Source organism: Ceratotherium simum, chromosome 21, assembly GCF_057802395.1.
Source record: "Ceratotherium simum simum isolate JZ-2026a chromosome 21, ASM5780239v1, whole genome shotgun sequence".
NCBI classification, from domain to species: Eukaryota; Metazoa; Chordata; class Mammalia; order Perissodactyla; family Rhinocerotidae; genus Ceratotherium; species Ceratotherium simum.
The window spans coordinates 16,884,053-16,901,519 of record NC_141920.1 but is presented as its reverse complement, the minus strand read 5'-3'; the positions used below and the strand labels follow the sequence as shown (position 1 = coordinate 16,901,519).

Below are 17,467 nucleotides of genomic sequence, written 5' to 3'. Positions count from 1 at the left end.
TGACTCGGCAGCGCGGCGGGCGGTGGTTGCGCAGGCGCAGAGCGGTGACCGCGCCTCTTAAACGCCCAGTACCCGCCCCTCTAGGAAGCACGTGCGCCTTACGTCGTTTCCTGTTATTCTCCTCGTTCACTCCTGCGTGCGCAGTGGGTTCGCTCTGGACCGGCGTTTGGGGCGTGCCTGCTTCCTCCGCTCAGTCAGGTGAGTGGGTAGGCGTTGTTCCTCGCAGGCGCTGAGCCGCCTCCGCCTCCCGGGGTCTCCCTGGGCTTGGGGCTCTGCGTGGAGTCACCAAGGCAACGGAATCCCGCAGGGGGAGGCTAGAGTGGGGGAATGTTCGCGGCCCCCGAGCCCCCTCTGAGCGCTTGGCCCGAGTCTCCTTGATGCCGGAATCTGGACCGCCTACGACAGCTCCAGGGCTCCGACAGCAGCCTTCCTGGGATCTTTCAGGGCGTGCAGGGAAGCGAGGAGGGATCAGACGCGGCCAGTGCCGTGAATGTGAGGCCAGAATTGGAATTGAAATGCCTTCGTTTTAATGCCCCCGTTGTTTGACTTGAGGCAACTGCTTCTCCCTCTCTGGGCCTCAGTTTCTCCATCTGTTAAGTGAGGACGTTGGGCTGTATCAGCGAATCTCGTTCCCCCCCGCCCCCGCATGGACTCCTTTGAGAATCTGATGAGAACTATAGACCATCTCGACAGAGAAGGCCACGTACACACTAAATTTTGCAAAAAGGTTTAAGTAGTTCACCTAAATAGGTGATTTTTAGGTGTCTTTACATTGCTGGTTGCTCAGATGGCAAGCAGAGAAGGGGTGAGCTGTGCAACAGTTGCCACCCCCTCCGTCACCAGGACTGGTTCTGATCTTCTGTGCCTGGCCTCACTCACCGCCCCCAGCTCCACGTCTGTACTTCTCAGAGCTTTGTGGGGAAAGAGGGCTTTCTTCAATAGTATGGCTCTAGTTGGTTCTGGCACAACCCTAGGGAGGGTTGTTACCTGAACCAAAACTGGACTCTCCCACCCCCACTCCCCAATACCTTAGGTATAGTCATCTACCTAGATAGGCTGCTGAAAATAGCTTAGTATATCCTAGTTAACAGCGAGCCCTTGAAATGCCGGACCCATGTGGAGGAATGGAATCTACAGGTAACTGTATAAGGTTGTTAAACATAAAGCGTCAAGTGGGCCCTGGGTAAAACATTTTAAATTCTCCTCGTTCATACCAGAGGCTCAATAACTGACAGGGGATGAAAAAAACTGTTAATATAAAGTTCCAACATCAAACCTAATGATGCTGATAATAGTGCTGCCCTCTACTGTGCGGCAGCTGTGTGCATGTTCTCTCCTTTGATAGTCCTGTGATTTCACACACTTGACAGATGAGGATGACGGGGACTCAGAGATGTTAGATCACTTGTTCTAGCTCCCCTTGTCCTCTGTCACACGGTGCTGGTAAGTGACTGACTCAGTCTCAAAAGCCTGTCCGTCCACTGCTGCCCAGCTCTCAACATCTCTTCGAAAATGTAAGAAAGAGGAAAATATGATGCACTTTTTTCCTCAGAAGTTGCCATGTGCTTAGCGGTGAAGTGCGCGCGCTCTGCTACTGGCAGCCTGGGTTCGGATCCCGTGCAGGCACCCACGCACCACTTGTCCGGCCATGCTGAGGCCGCATCCCACATACAGCAACTAGAAGGATGTGCAACTATGACATACAACTATCTATTGGGGCTTTAGGGAGAAAAAGGGAAAAAAAGGAGGAGGATTGGCAATAGATGTTAGCTCAGGTCCGGTCTTCCTTAGCAAAAAGAGGAGGATTGGCATGGATATAAGCTCAGGGCTGATCTTCCTCACACACACACAAAAACACTTTCTAGAAGTTGCTAAGTGAATTACATCAAGATCGAATATATGTTTTTTTTGTGTGTGTGAGGACGATCAGCCCTGAGCTAACATCCATGCTAATCCTCCTCTTTTTGCTGAGGAAGACTGGCTCTGAGCTAACATCTATTGCCAATCCTCTTCCTTTCCCCACCCCCAAGCCCCAGTAGATAGTTGTATGTCATAGTTGCACATCCTTCTAGTTGCTGTATGTGGGACGCGGCCTCAGCATGGCTGGAGAAGCTGTGCCTCGGTGCGCGCCCGGGATCCGAACCCGGGCTGCCAGTAGTGGAGCGCATGTACTTAACTGCTAAGCCACGGGGCCGGCCCCGAAAATATGTTTTTAGCTGTCATTTGAAAATACAGCTTCAGGTAAAACTCACACATCCCTGACGTCAAGGACTGTATCCAGATCAGTAATAAATTCCCAAAGCCTAACACAGTTCCTGGAGGTTATTAGGTGCTAAATAGAGTTTTGGTGAATCCTCTATTTTACCTTATTTCTACTGATTATGGCATTAAATACTAGAAACTAAAAAGTTTTAAAGTGCTTCATTTTATGTAAGCATATCTCCATCATAGAGTTAGATGCTTTCTGAGAATGTGGCTCATTACTCAGGGCGTACTTGGAAGGTGAGAACCTCTTGGGACTACTGAAGTCTGTTAATTCACACCAGCTGATGTGGCCTGAACTTTCAAGTCGTTATATATAGGCCTGGCTCACTCGGTGGTACCTCATGACTTAGAGTGAGATAGAGAAGCTACAAAACATGTGATCTGAGGGAAGAGAAAGCCAGGCCTGCCTCCTGCGCCAGCAGCATAGGATCTCTCCAGCCATGGAAAAAGCCCTGCACCTCTGTGGGGGCTTTATATTCAGGACATAGACTTGGTGTTAACTTATTGCACATAGTAATGCCATTTAATCAGAAAGCTATGGTAGCTGTAAAATTCCTTTAATAGTACTTCCTTCTTGCTACGTGTATCTTGTGATTGAGTAGAGGACACTTAATTCCACCGAATTATACTGCAAAAACAATCAATTTGTAAAAGAAGATAACTTTTGGTTTTAAAAAATAACTGGAGAAGGCAAGTTTGAAGCTTTAAAAAGATTCATCTCACCAGTGATATGGCTCTCATCTTACCATTGGTAATCTGGAAGAGTAGTATTTTCTCATATTTTAAGGCTCAAAGAAGTTAATTTATTCCTTACCTTGATATAATTTTATAAATGACTTTGGAGTAGAAGATGGTGGTGATAATGATCGTTTGTGTCTTGATTTAAAAGGATTGGCTCATTTAATTTTCATAACCAGCTTTCAAAACCAGGTGCTTTTGTCATGTCCATTTTACAGCTGAGGAAACTAAGGCTCAGAACAGGTAACTTGTCCAAGGTCACACAGCTTGTAAGTGGCAGAACTGGGATTCAAATCTAGGCCATCTGACTCTACACCCACCTTCCTGATCAATGAGTTACACTGCTTTTTTAAAGCCTCACCCCCACTACCCTTTACACACTCTAACTAGATCGAAGATGCCCGCTTCCACCTGGGAAATACCACTGGACTTGAGAAAATTGGCTGCCAGGATCTGGGCCTGTGTTCCAGCTACACTTGCCTTGCCTGGCCTTGAACTCACCAGGCATATTTCCCTTTTGGGTCTTTTGTATTTGATGTGTCCTCTGCTTGGAACATTGTTCATCCACAACTCATCTCTTTCTTCAAGTCTCTGCTCCTATCAGTTCCCCAGAGGGGCCTTCCCTGCCCACCCCAGCAGCCCCCTTCACTCCGTATCCTTTTGCCCGGCTTTATTTTTTGTTATCACTACCTGACAACATATATCCCTTCTTACTCCTTACTCTAGACTAGAAGCTACCTGAGGACAGAGACTGTGTCTTTCATTTATCATGACTTCTCATTCAATCTAAGATACCCTTTTCCCACAAATTAGCTCTGAAAATCTTTGTGTGTTGTATGATCAACAGTGTGTCCTAGTTTAATTGGTAGCATTTGTTTCTTTCTTAATTACACCTACAATAAATGGTGAGTCTTTAAAATAATGGTGTCTTGGAGTTGATGAAAATACAGTATATCCTTAGGGCTAAACTCTTGTCTGGCACAGAGTTGGCACTCAGTAATTACTTGTCAAGTGAAAGCATTGAGTGTTCACTATGTGCCAGAGACTATTTACATTTGTTTAATCCCCACAATTATCCTGTTACGAAATGCTTTCTGTTACCAAGCAGTGTGGTGGTGGGAATTAAATGAGTGTTGATCATTGTGGAAGACGGGAGAGTGGAGAGAGCTCCATCCCAGGCTTCTCTGCTGTGGGACCGCAGTGTCGAGTTGCCTTTCACGTCCTCAGTTCCCGCTCGTTCTTTCCACAGACCTTAGTGAATACCTGCCGCTCGCCCAGGGCTGTGTGTAAGCAGAGAGAGGCACAGGACGCTGTGTGCGCCCAGTCCAGTCTGGAGGTGCCGGGGGTGTCTCAGAGAAGGCTTCCTGGAGGAGGTTCTGGCTAAGCTGGGTTTGAAGGTCAGGCGTTGCCTTGGGAAGTAGGGAGGGAAGGGATGAGACTGCAGAGAGAGGCCAAGCCAGGTCAGGGAGAGAATCGTGTTAAGGAGCTCTGATCGTGTCCTTAACCAAAATAGTGATGTGCCCGCGGGCAGTTCATATCACTCTGGGGGCCTCTTGGAAAGTAGATGGGGAGGGACAGGAACGTGAGAGAGGCCAGCTAGAAGACACTTGAAATAATCTAAATGCAGGCCAGAACGGGAACAACGGCCGAAGGATGGTGAGGAGGCAGTGGAGTCTAAAGAGATTATTAGCAGGACCTGATGGGGCATGCTGGTCAGAGAGACATCTGGCCGGTGAATGAGTGGCCAGTAGGGGGCACCATTTCCTGCAGAGGGAAACCCAGGAAGCCAACAGGTGCGGGAATGGGGACAGAGTTTAGTTTTGGACGTAAGGAGTCTGAAGTGCAGGTGAAAGCAGGAATCAGGTCATGAAAGATCTTAAAGGTCATGTCAAGGGGTTATGCTAAGAAGCGTGGGGGCTGTGGAAGAGAAGAGAAACGACCATTTGAGGAAGATGGCTCTGGTTTCAGCCTAGATGGCACAGTGATCCAGGCCTGAGCTGGCGGGGGTCTGAAGAGCAGGTGGCCAGAGGAGTGGAGAGCAAGTTAACAGATTGGAAGTGGTATAGATCAGGCTTTGATGAGACTGAATGTGAACGGGAGGGGCAGTGAGAGAAAGTGGACGCTGACAATTTGCTGTCTGGTCTGAGCAACTGAACGGGTATCGTTGCCTATTTCTGGTGTAACCGTTGAATCCCGTTGACAGGGAACAGATGAAGAACAGCATTTAAACGGAAGATGATAACAGAAGCTAGTACTTTTAAAGCTCTTACTGTGTGTCAGAAAACTCGTTCAAATCCTCACAACAGTCCTATGGGATTACCCTCATCATCATCTTCATTTTCCAGGTGAGGAAACGGAAGCAAAGAGAAGCAGAGTAACTTGCCTGAGGTCACACAGCTAGTGAGTGGTGGAGCTAGAATTTGAACCAAGGCAGTCGGGCCAGAGTCTGCGCTCCCTCTGATGAGATGCCTTAAATGACGAGCTCGTTTGGACACGTTGAACTTGAGAGATCCGTGGGGCAGCCGCGTGGAGGTGTCCAGGAGGCAGGAAGATACGCGGGTCTGAAGCTCAAGTGAGAGATAGGACTGGAAATGAATTGTGGAGTCAGCACGCAGGTGGTCATTGAAGCCACAGGAGAGGGCGAGCGCCCCCAAGGAGAAGGTGGGAAATAATAGGAGGGGAGGAACAGAGGGACCCTGGAAGGCAAGCGCAAGCGTTGCAGTTGTGGGGAAGATATCTTCCCTTCTGCAGATTAATAAAGTGGCATCTGGTTTATAGATCATCAGTCAGCATTTATTGAGTCCACCCCCCCGAGTTTGATCCACTCTGGGGACCCTGACACAGTAGAATTCTTGGACCGTAGCCTGAGGTCCAACCCTGGGTGGTGATACCCCGTCCCACTCTCTCCTGCCATGAGATCCCACTTGGTGGCCCGTTGGCCTCCCTGGACATCTGGTTTTTTGCCGCTCACCACAATTGGAGAGCCTCTAGCTCCTCTGTCTACCACCTGCCAATTATGTCAGCCCAGGGCCTCTTCCCATCTCCAGGGCTCCAGAAACACATCACTTGGAACTTCTTCAGGTGCCTCCTTAACGTTATTTTGAGCTTTTTACCCATATATTTCTTGTGTTTCCAGCTGATTCTAAGCTACTGGAGGGCAAGAAGCATCTGTTACATTTTTATCCTGACTTTCCCCCATTTTTCCCCCCAGCCCCTTTCCCCCTGTGTAGGTTAAATGCCCCTACACCTGCTCCCATAGCACTTCACACTTCCTCCATCCTGGCAGGGGCTACATCTCTTGTTCCTGATACCTAGCACAGCGTCTGCTGCCAAATGTATTGAATGAGCAATTGAGTCCATCAGTCAGTCAGTCAGTCATCTCACTCAGTGAATAATTACAGTTGCCCACTGGCTTTTTAGAACCATACTGGGGCAGTTGTCAGGGGGTGGCGGGGGAATAGAGGAGAGTTGGGGAAGTGGAGATTAACTGCACTTGCCTGTCCTTCTCTTCTTAGCTCCAAGCCTATTATGGTCTATTATTTGATAGTTGCTTTCCTGAAATGTTGGGTAACAGAGTGGGGAGTGAATGAGGAATTTGGGAACGCTTGAGGAGTGACCTGGCCACGTCTCTCTGCGCTGGTGCAGATTAAGTCCCGGGACTCAGTTAATCCTCAGAGCTCCGAGAGGGAAGGCTTCTCCTGGTAGCTGCTGGTCCCCAGCAGGGGGAGCCCTAGGACTGCAGATTCTCTTCCTTTAGTTGTGGTAAGGCCCCTTACAGAGTGGATTTTCAAAACTTGAAGTCCGAGGCTTAGGGAATCACTGGCCTTCTATCTCAAACCTTCGTTCACCTTTGCAATTTAAACTGTGTAATGACATCAGGAAGGTGTTAAGGCCAAAAAATAGAATCAAGCAGTAAAGCTACAGAAGAGTCTGTCAAGGGTGAGGACTGGAAGGGAGTATTGAGAGGAGATTCTGTTTCTTCATCTGATGTTGATTAGAGGAGTGTGTTCAGTTTGTGAAAATTCATCAAGCTGTGACACATAGTGTAGGTACGTTTTTCTGTGTATGTATTAAAACTTCAATAAAACGTTTTAAAAACTTTAAAAAACAGACAAATCTCTGTCTATATGCCACAAGATACGTATTAGATTAGGGTGAGCTCTTCTTTTTTCCCTATAATTCTTCACCTCATCTGAGTCACACTGAGCCTCTGAGAAAGACCCCAGGTTAAGAACTTTTGCTGCAGGAGAGCAGAGAAAATGAGCCAAGGACGTGAGCACATGGTTCACAGAAAAAGAAGTGCAAGTGGCCCTTAAACATATGAAAAGATGCTTAAACTCAATCTTCAAAAGATAAATGCTTGTTAAAAGCCCACTGAGATAGCAACTTTAACCTCTCAGGTTGGCAGCAATCCCCAAGTGTGACAGCCCCTCGATGGGGTTGGAGATGGGGGGTGAGGCAATGGGCAACAGGCGCTTTCCGACGTTGCTGGTGAGACTGTGCAATGGCGAGATCTATCAAAATAACGAGTCCAGGAATCCAGCATGTGGATCACGTTCCTACATACATGCGATGACTTATGTAGAAGGTTATCCACTGCGGCATCGGTCGCAGTAGCGAAAGACTGGAAACAACCCAGCTGTCCCTCTGTGGAGGACTCGGCACACACACTGAGGTGCAGCACACCCTGACAAACTGCAGCTGGGAAAAGAGGAAATTCTTTGTGGACTGAGCAAAGATCTCTAAGATATGATAAATGAAAAGAGCAAGACGCAAGCTAAGAATATATATTTGTATTGCTTGTATCTGCATAAAGAAACACTGGAAAATATACAGGGCAGGAAGAGAAGTGACTCAGAGAGCGGTGAGGGCAGCCGGACTTTGTAACGTGGGCCTTGTGTCCTGATGTTTGAATCCTGACAATGTGTATCCTGTGCAAAACAACAACCAAAAATGTAAGGAGCCCCTGCCCTGGCACTGTTGGGCTAAGCCTTTAGCCACTCATAGTCAGTGTATCTGCCAATTCCACAGGGCTGGGTTTGGTTTTCTAAATTTGAATTAAGCTGTGTCTTGATAAGAGTCTTCAGCTTACACTACGTCTGCACTGTTGTGTCAGGGTTTCCTGGCTCAGCCTAACCCCCAGGAGTTCTTCCCTTGCTCTGCATGTGCTCTAAACCAACCCATCCTCTCAGTGGTTGACACTTACCTGTAATTCGTGAGCATCTAATTCTGCTGGAGGGAAAAAGAAAAAGTTTTACCAGAAAGATACACCTGTGTCCTGGAGAGGGGAGCCGGGAGATAGGAGATCTTGCTCTGCGTTCTTTCGTCTTTGCTCATCTCCACAGCCATTCTTCCCCTTCCCTCCTCCTCAGACAGTCTTCCCTCTAAGACCAAGCCCTGCACTAACAACACTGTGGTTCCCATCTCTCGCACCGTCTCAGGAAACTCACGTCATTTTTTCCATATACGCAAACACACATCATGTTTTCTCTCATCTTTATAAAAAAAGAAAAAGAAACCCCAAACCCACGAAGCCCCCTTCCACCCGGATTCCCCCACGCTCCTGTCCTTGTCTCCCCTTCAGAACCAGTCAGCTTCTCTACTTCTTCGATTCTCGTTCCTCAGTCTGCCGCATCCAGGCTTCCACCCCCACTGAAATGCTTCTCGCTGCAGTCATGAGTGACTTCCTTGTTGCTGAATCCAGTGGCCCCTTTCTCGGTTCTTATGTTGCTGGAGTTCTGAGCACCGTCGGACACTGGACGTGACCTCCTCCTTAACTCACCTTCCTTCCGGCTTCTATGGCCCCCGCCCCCAGGGACGTCCTCCAGACCTCTCCTTTTCAGGCTCCTCCTCAGGCTCCCCTTCCCATCTGCTGGTCCTCAGGGGCCTTGCCTCCCCACGTTTCTCATCTCACATTCCCCTCCTGGATGATCCTGTATCAGAGAAGAGAGAAACCTACTCTGACTTGCTTGAGTGGAAAAAGAATTTACTGGAAGAGTGTCGGAAAGCTCACTCAACAAAAGGGAACTCTAAACAACCAGACCTTATCAGACTGGGGACCAGAGCCTTTCCCAGGTGCCAGGAATTCACAGGCAGCCTCTCTGGCACATTGCCGTCAGAGGGATTCAGTGCCACATGTTTCTGATCCTTCCGTGTCCCCCTGTACACAAGTCCCCAGGAGGGACGCTCTGGTCACCCCTGTAGCTGGGTCAGATTTTACCCATTGCTGCTCAGAGGTAAAGGCAGTGCAACTTTTCTGTTCCAGCTGACCTCATCTTGCTCTCAGACTTCCATTCTCCCAGTTTTAAGGGGTATTTCAGTGTCTTCTGGTTTATAGCACTCTGGTAGAGTCAGTATTTCAAGGTTTTCTCCACTGCCCCTCCTCCTTCCATTCTCCCTGAGTAGCATCTGGTGGGAGGGACAGCAGGTGAGCTTTGTGGTTCAGATGCTGTTCCCTACCCCTTGCTGATCATCACCGCCATGTGGCTGCTCTAGACTCGTCCCTAGGCATCATGGATTCTGATAGGACCCACCAAGACGGGGCTGACCTGATTCAGGTCCTGAGCAGAATCATGAAAATTGCCAGTGTGTCTAGTCCTAGGGTCCTCAAGTGCCCCAGCCCTGACTCCTTTCCTCATCCATCAGTCCACGTAGCACATCCCCAGGACCCCTCACAGGGGCATGTGTACACTTCCAGATCGCCTGCGTGGCACACAGGTCAAGGGGATGGGGGAGCCACTGCTGTCCACCAGGTCATCTCCCCGGGCCACTTTCACAGCACAGGTGCGGACTTGGTGCTGCGGCTCGGCCCGTGTGGGGCTTCTCTGAGAGGCCGGTGCTCTCCCTCGGCTCTGCTCGGGGGATGGAGCACGAGCATCCTCCAAGCCTGTCCAGTTGCTTCCGAGCCCTACGCAGGGGATTCGACCTTGGAGGAGGGTGGACCAGAACCCTTGCGTCTGGACTCCCGTGCTGCTTTTTCTCCCCAGGCCTGTGTCCTGCCTGCTGCCTGGGAACTTCTCTTTCATCTTACAGTGCGTCAGCTCCACGCTGTGGCTGATAGAAAATCTCTACCCTCTGACTCCCAGGTTATGCTCCTGATCTGCAAAGAGAAGAGTTGGGAAATTAGGAAACCCTTTTTTCCCTCAACAAAGCCAGATTTTAAGACTCTTCTTATCTCACTGTGGACTCAAGAAAACCAAATTTCAAACTCAGAGCTGAGCCAGGCTCCCTGAGCAGCAAAGGCCATTCATTAAATGGCTGGGGAGCTGCAGGCTTACTAGGAATCAGGAATTATCAGCCACAACAGTACACTGATTTTGACTCAAGAAATGTCCTCCTTTAGCTTGACGGATGTGCCCACCTCTTGGATGGCAGGGCACAAGACCACAGAGAATGGGTGGGGTACTTCTCCAAAGGAAAAATTGGGTTGCTCTTACCCAAAGAAAAGGGTAGAGGGAAAAGGAAGGGCAGGCAGAGACAATACATGTCTTCCCTAGCTCTGGTGCTATCTGCCTGCTGTTGACACCACACCTGGATCTCCAGCCCGTAGGTGTCCTCCCCACACCTCTGCGTCCGGTATCCTACTGGTCGTCTCTACGTGGATGTGCCTCGAACACCTGGTGAAATGGCAGTGTTCAGAATTGACCGGGTTATCTTTCCCAATAAGCCTGGTCTTCTGGCCTTTCCCAGTCCCTTTCCATTTAATTGAATCAAATTGAATTTGCTTCACTACCTCCCATCTGGTTGGCTCCTAGGTTATTTAACACACCCCTGTACTTTGGAAGTATTTTTAATGTGTTAATGTATTATTTTTATAATAAAAACTAATTTTAACAAAAGAAAAATATACGTCTATAGAAAACTTGGAAAATATAAAGAAGAAAATTGTATATCCCTCAGCCCCAGCACTCAGAGGTGACCACTGTCAGCATTTTGTGTGGTGTTGCAGCATGCCTGAGAGCCAGACCAGCTCTGTTAGAAGTCCTGCCTCACCACACCACCCCTCTGTGTGGCCTTGGACATGCTGCCCAAGCCCCTCTGCCTCCATTTACTCCTCTGAGAAATGGGCGTAACGATAGTACCCACCTCAGAGGGCTGGAGAGAATTGATGAGGAGTGTGATAGGACACTGCCTGGCTCATGGTGAGCATCCAGTAAATGGAAGCTGCTATTATTGTTATTATTATTATTTAAAATGTGTATATTTTAATTGCTAATAAACTGTATACAGTTTTATATTCTGCTTTTTTCATTAATTATTATATTGTAAGCATTTTCCATGTCACACAATATTCCTCAGAAACATGATTTTAATGACTGTGTAATAGTCGACTATTTAAATATATTCAAGATTTCTTCTGTAGTTAACCATTCTTCTATTTTTGGACAGGTGTGTTTGTGCACGCATACCATAAGAAAGAACTCTTAGCTAAAAATCCTTGTTTGTGTGTACTTTATGTACATATAAAAATGTGTGTGTGTATCTATATCTACATCTGACCATGAGTCTGATAATTTTCTTAGACTAGAAGTTTATACCTGGGCCTCCTGGGTGAGAAGGTATGAACTGTTCAAAGTCTCTAGTAAGGCACTGATAAATTGCATAAAAGAAAGGTTACTGACCATTCACCTACTCAGGGTCCTGCTATGCTGCCTGCTGTGCTGCCATTCCTTTATGAGGTCGCTTTTACCACATTTCATCAGGGCGGTAGGAGATGGTCCCATGCCCAAGGTGCTTCTGCATATGTTACTTTTTTTTTTTTTTTTTTTGGTGAGGAAGATTAGCCCTGAGCTAACATCTGTTGCCAATCCTCTTTTTGCTGAGGAAGACTGGCCGTGGGCTAACATCCATGCCCATCTTCCTCTACTTTATACGTGGGACGCCGCCACAGCATGGCTTGGTAAGTGGTGCGTAGGTCTGTGCCCGGGATCCGAATGTGCGAATCCTGGGCCGCCAAAGCAGAGCATGTGAACTTAACCGCAACACCAGCGGGCTGGCCGCTGCGTATGTTAATTTTTATAATGTTAATAAATAAATTGAGCAGTCCCATAAACCCTGGGTGGACATAGTCACTTGCTTCCTGCCTGGTCCTTTTTCCTGTGGGTGGAAGTATAATCCATAGTGCTGGTAATGCCTTGGGTTCTCTTGTTTCCCTGCCCCTCTGCCACAAGATGTTTAGCATTGTGGCATCTCTCCTTGGGGACAGCACAAGTCGCAAAGCCCAGTAATAGGTTGTACAGGAACCTGGCTCAGGTGAGGTGCGAGCTTAGATGCGCTGACCCATTGTCTGAACGGTGTGTGTGGCCCTCTGAGCTCATGTTACCAATCTTCATGCCATACTTTAAATTCAGACTTCCCTTCAATGCACTCACTTGTGGTTCCCCTGGCAGTATTATTCTAACCCCACAGAAAGAGAACTAGAGTTGTATTTTGCTAAAATAAAATCAACTAATATTTTTAAGTGCTTTATATTTTCCAGAATGCATTCACACACGATTGCGTTGAGCCTCAGAACAATTCTGGGAGTTAGGTATATTCGTCTCCATTTTACAGATGGGGTCCAGAGAGGTGAAGCCACTCATTGAGCTGGTGAGTGACAGGGTTGGATCTCAAATCCCCGGGCTTCCTAAAGCACGATGCCTTCAGCAAAGGAGAGCCCGAAGGAGGAAAGTGACTTTGGGGAGATGAATACCAGCTTTGGTTGATGGAATAAAAGCGGAAGAGTATTGAAGGAGTGGAGGCCGCAAGTAGGAGCGCGTGAACCGGGCAAGCTTGCTAGGCCTGTGGGTGTAAGAGCCTGCGGCTGGACCTGCAGCCGTTACTTTGGGAGGCCGGGGGGCGGGGGGGCGGGGTATGCAGCAGAAGGAGCAGCAGCCTGGGACTCCAGAGACCTGGGCTCCCTGTTCCTGGTGGTGGGCCCCTGGGCAAGTCACTGCACTCTGAGTCTCAGTTTCCCCATTTGCAAGATGGAAAGAACTACCCCTCTCTGCCGACTTACAAGACCTGCTTTGAGGATCCGGTGAGGTGGTGCATAGGACGCTGCCTTGGGAACTTTCAAGTGCGGGGCACGAGGAACCCTATAAGCCTCGTTTACTTACCCAGGGGGAGGCAGGCAGGACTCCAGTGAGGGTTCCTTTCTTTTTCTCCTTTTCTTCTTATTTTTATCTTTATTATTTTATAACGTCCTTATTGTGAAATGCTGCAAGTGATGCTGAAATATTTAGAGTAGAAATGGAAAATTCCATGTGCTCCCCCCTGACCCCTCCATCCTGCTGTGCAGAGAGAGAACCGCTATTTGCGGTTGAGGACACCTCCTTCTGGGCTTTACAAATATATATACATACATATTTCTATGTATATATTTTTTTGGTGTATATATATATATATATATATATGTATACATGCAGGCACTTGCTCATACAATTTTGTTCTTTAAATTTTACAAAAATGTTCTCTACACTGTTCTGCACCTTGCTTTTTCCCCTTAACAATTTTATCTTGAAGACCTCTCTACATCAGAGCTGCCTTATTCTTTTCTATGGGCAATTTGCAGGTATGTATATATTTAACCAATTTCCTACCGATGTCATCTGGATCATTACCAATTTTTAAAATTGGTATTGCATTAAAAGTCTTGTCAAACACGTTGGTACTCTTGTAAATGTATTTTGAAGTGAAATTGCTGGTGACACAAATTTTAATATTTGATAAGTCAAACTGCCAGATTCCACTCCCACCGGAATTTGCCAACAGTGGCTCTCAGCTGGGGGTTGATTTAGCACCGCCCCCCCAGCCCCCAAGGGACATTTGCCAGTGCTTGGAGACATGTTTGGTTATCACAGCCTGGGAGGTAGTTCTGGAGATGCTACTAGTATCTAGTGGGTAGAAGCCAGGGATGCTGCTAAGCGTCCCACAATGACCAGGACAGTCCCCCACAACAGAGAATTATGTCAGTGGTGCCGAGGGAGAGAAACACTGGCCCATTCCCCTGCCAGTCCTGGATATCGCCATTCTTTTTAATCTTGCCAATCTGGTAGTTTGAAAAATCATACCTCATTTTATTTTGTACCTCTTCAGGAGAATGGAGTTATAGTTACTTCTTACTTTATGTATTATTTGAATTTGTTATGAAGAATGTGTATTATTTTTGCAATTCTCTTATGAAAAAAATTTTCATCAATACTTCTTTGATTATTACTATGCAGTCTTTTCTTAAGATTTAATCATGCAAGTGTCTGTTTGTTTTTCCTTGATAAGGTGTAGAAAGAAATCCTCAAGGTGGGCCTTGAGAAGCCATCAGTGCTTCAGGTTCAAGTCTCCCATCGTCTGGCCTTCAGAATTTCTCTGTTGCCCTCCCAAAGCACCTTTCCCCGCTGGACACTCAGACCCTGGAACCACCTCTGAGAGTTGTCTTAGCCAGAACTCCTCGCCACGGACCAGGTTCCCAAAACAAAACGTATTCTGCGGCTGACCTTAGGGCACCGGAACACCTGCCATGGACTCATCTGCCCAGATGCCAGAAAAGAAAATCCTCCCGTTGGTGTCTCAGCTGTGAAACCTGAGATCCAGTCACGCTGTGGATTTCCCAGGCTGTCCCAGCTGACCCAGGCCCCTGGGGCTTCTGCGGAGCCTGGAGCTGCTGGCATAGGCTCTGGGGCAGCCTGAACGCCTTCACATTCCCTCCAGCGGCTCCTGTCGGCTGGAAAAGGAGTGGAGCCCAGGCCTAAGCCCCGCCCAGCGTGGCGAGGACACGTGGAGAAGTGCCCTGCTCCTTTCACTGGACTCCGTGCAAGCCAGAGCCAGCCAGGAGAAAGGGGCCATGGAGGATTTGTCGGTACTACCTGGATACTCCCAAGAAAGTATCCCACATGGCAGAAGTGGTAGACTTGCCTACAGCCTTTGCAGATCGCACAGTGGAATCGACCAATAGCAGACTTCCAACAATAGCAGACTTCCAAAGCGGGGAGACAGCTCCTGGCCCTGGTGCCAGGGACGGGACTTCTGGCAGCAGTTCCATGCCTTTGATCTGCAGCCGCTGTGATTTTCCAGTAAGCAAAGGCATGTGCAGAGGCTGCCTGTCTAAAGGCTCTCTCCGCTCTCTGGAATCCACACAGATCATGTCAGAGGGATGGAGTGTCCAACCCGTGAGGCCATGAATGCCTGTGACGCCCCTGCACTGCTGACAGAGACAGAGAGCCAGAGCAGTCAGAGGTTCACGGCGGGAAGGGGAAGGAGGGATGTAAGGGAACACCCGTCTGCACATCAGGGTCTGAGTCCTGTTCCTGCCTTGCTGTGTTGAGACAGATAAATCGCTGTACTTCTTGGGGCTTCAGCTTCCTTGCTAACTGGTTGTTGGAAGCATTCACTTTGTTTTTCAATTTGCAATTTTCTCAAATAAAGACATTGCCAATTAGATAAAGCTGGCTAAAATGAATTAGAGATTTAAAATAGAGTTTAGAAACAATCTTCTTACTTGAAAGAAAGAGATGCTCAGAACAGAAAAAAGAAAAAATAAAGACAGAAGATACAGCCAAGCAAAAAGTAGTTCACAGAGAACGCCCGTAATTGCACCCACTCAAGAGACCACGCTGTTGGCGTCTTGTTGGGATCCTTCCAGATAAGGGGTTCCTAACTTGGGTTGGTGGGTGGGCTTTGGGGGAGAGAGCCCCTGAACCCACTAAAATTGTGTGTGGGTTTGGATTTCTGCCTCCCGTTAAATTCTCAGAGAGGTTCCTGACTCTCCCCCGCAAAACAAGAACCACTGTTTTAGATATTTTCTAGGCGTATATATTAAAAATATTTTGAATGGGATCTTAACATACAGGCTATTTTGCAGCCTATTTTCACTTACTAATATATTGAACTTGTTTCTTAACACTCTTTGGCAACTTCTCTTTCATTATTTAGCTAAGCGTGATTAAACCCCCTTTTGTGGGCCATTTAGGATATTTTAGTTATTTTGCTGCTACAAAAAATGCCATGCAGGTATAAGCTGGATGAACAAGAATTCGAACTTAGTGAGAAAACAAGAAGAAAAACACGGCAAATTTGAACACCTGACAAAAAGGCTTTAAAAGACACAAAAGGATGCCAAATTATCCTACAGAGCACAGAAATTACCAGAGAGACAAATTAGTCCTCATCTTCAGCCAATTTAAGTCAACAGATATTTATTGGGCAAATGCTGCAATAGGCCAGACCCTGTGCCACGTGCTGTGGACTCAACACGGGGCCCAGCCACTGACCTCACTGAGCTTTCAAACTAGTGGAGGCCAACAGGGAAATTATTTCACACACAAGTAGCAGTTGGCACAGTGGGACCCTGAAGTGTCGTGCTTCCTGTGCTCTCCTCACTCCTGACCTGGCCTCCCTGCCTTTGAGGGGCCTGCATGTTTTAATCGTGAGTGGAGGCCTCCTCCCAGCTCATATCCAATCCAGAGGCGGCCTCCAGGTGCCCCTGAATGAGGGCCTTTCAACTTCCGCTTGTTCTTTTCCGGGAATAGGAAGCTTACTGCCCTTGACTCGGCCTCTTCCTGCTTGTTTGAAACTTTTCCTTGTATTGAACTGCATCCTCCCTCCCTGTAACTTACCTCTGATTGGTCCCAGAACCCACAAAACACATCTATCTTCTCCTCCAACCTGCAGATCTAAAGAGCCTTAGATCTTCTCCAGGTGAAGCACCCAGTCCCATGGTCTGGTCCTTGAGTCAATACTGAGTGTGATGTCCTTCCCCACAGGAAGGGCCTGCAAGCCCCTTGTTGAGTCATCAAACCGTGTGCAAGCCCAGACCTTCCAACAAAGTATCCATGAACAGAGGGCCACTGCATGTTGGCAATGAGGCCCAGACGTTTGAGGACAGACTATGCTGGTGACACTAGAAAAAGTTCTGCACCTTCAAGAGGGTGGGTGGGGTTGGGAGAGGAGCCAGGTCTGATCAGAGGGTCTAGTCTGCTGTCTTCCCCGAAAGAGCCCTTAGAGCAGCACTTCTCACACTAATGTGTGTGCTCATCTCCTGGGGATTTTGATTCAGCAGGTCTAGGGTAGGGCCTGAGATTCTGCATTTCTTATAAGCTCCCAGGGATGTGCTGATACTTAGACCACACTTCAAGGAGCAAAGCCCTAGGGCAGTGGCATCAAAATCCCCTGGGGGTGCTTTAAAAATATGGCAAGCTTGGCTTACCCCAAACTTATGCATTCAGAATCTTCTGGTCCATTTATTCAGTAGGTCTTAACCCAGACTGCATACAAGAATCACTTGAAAAGTTTTTAAAAATGTTGATTCCCAGCATAGAGAATCACTCATTGATACCCTCTCCCCCACCCCGCCCCGTCCCTCTCAATGCTTTAGTTTGAAAAGCTCCCCCAGGTGACTCATGACCAGTCCAGTTTGGGGTGGGAGCAGAGGCCGTGGTTCTGAGTCCTGGCTGCGTGTCAGAGGCACCTGGGAGCTTTACGAAATGTCGAT

At 48.0% G+C, this 17,467-nt stretch overlaps 1 long non-coding RNA gene across 4 annotated transcripts; it reads left to right on the top strand.

Moving 5' to 3' along the window:
• Nucleotides 1-125: 125 nt before the first annotated feature.
• Nucleotides 126-12,824, top strand: LOC147914210 (uncharacterized). Of its 4 annotated transcripts, none has more exons than XR_015555580.1 (3): nucleotides 126-198; nucleotides 4,253-4,400; nucleotides 5,207-5,783. It is a non-coding gene; the product is annotated as an uncharacterized LOC147914210 (long non-coding RNA). The 4 variants fall into 4 exon arrangements; XR_015555582.1 differs by lacking the exon at nucleotides 126-198 and adding an exon at nucleotides 12,556-12,824 and having other exon boundaries at nucleotides 1,935-4,400; nucleotides 5,207-5,664; XR_015555581.1 differs by lacking the exon at nucleotides 4,253-4,400.
• Nucleotides 12,825-17,467: the final 4,643 nt, after the last annotated feature.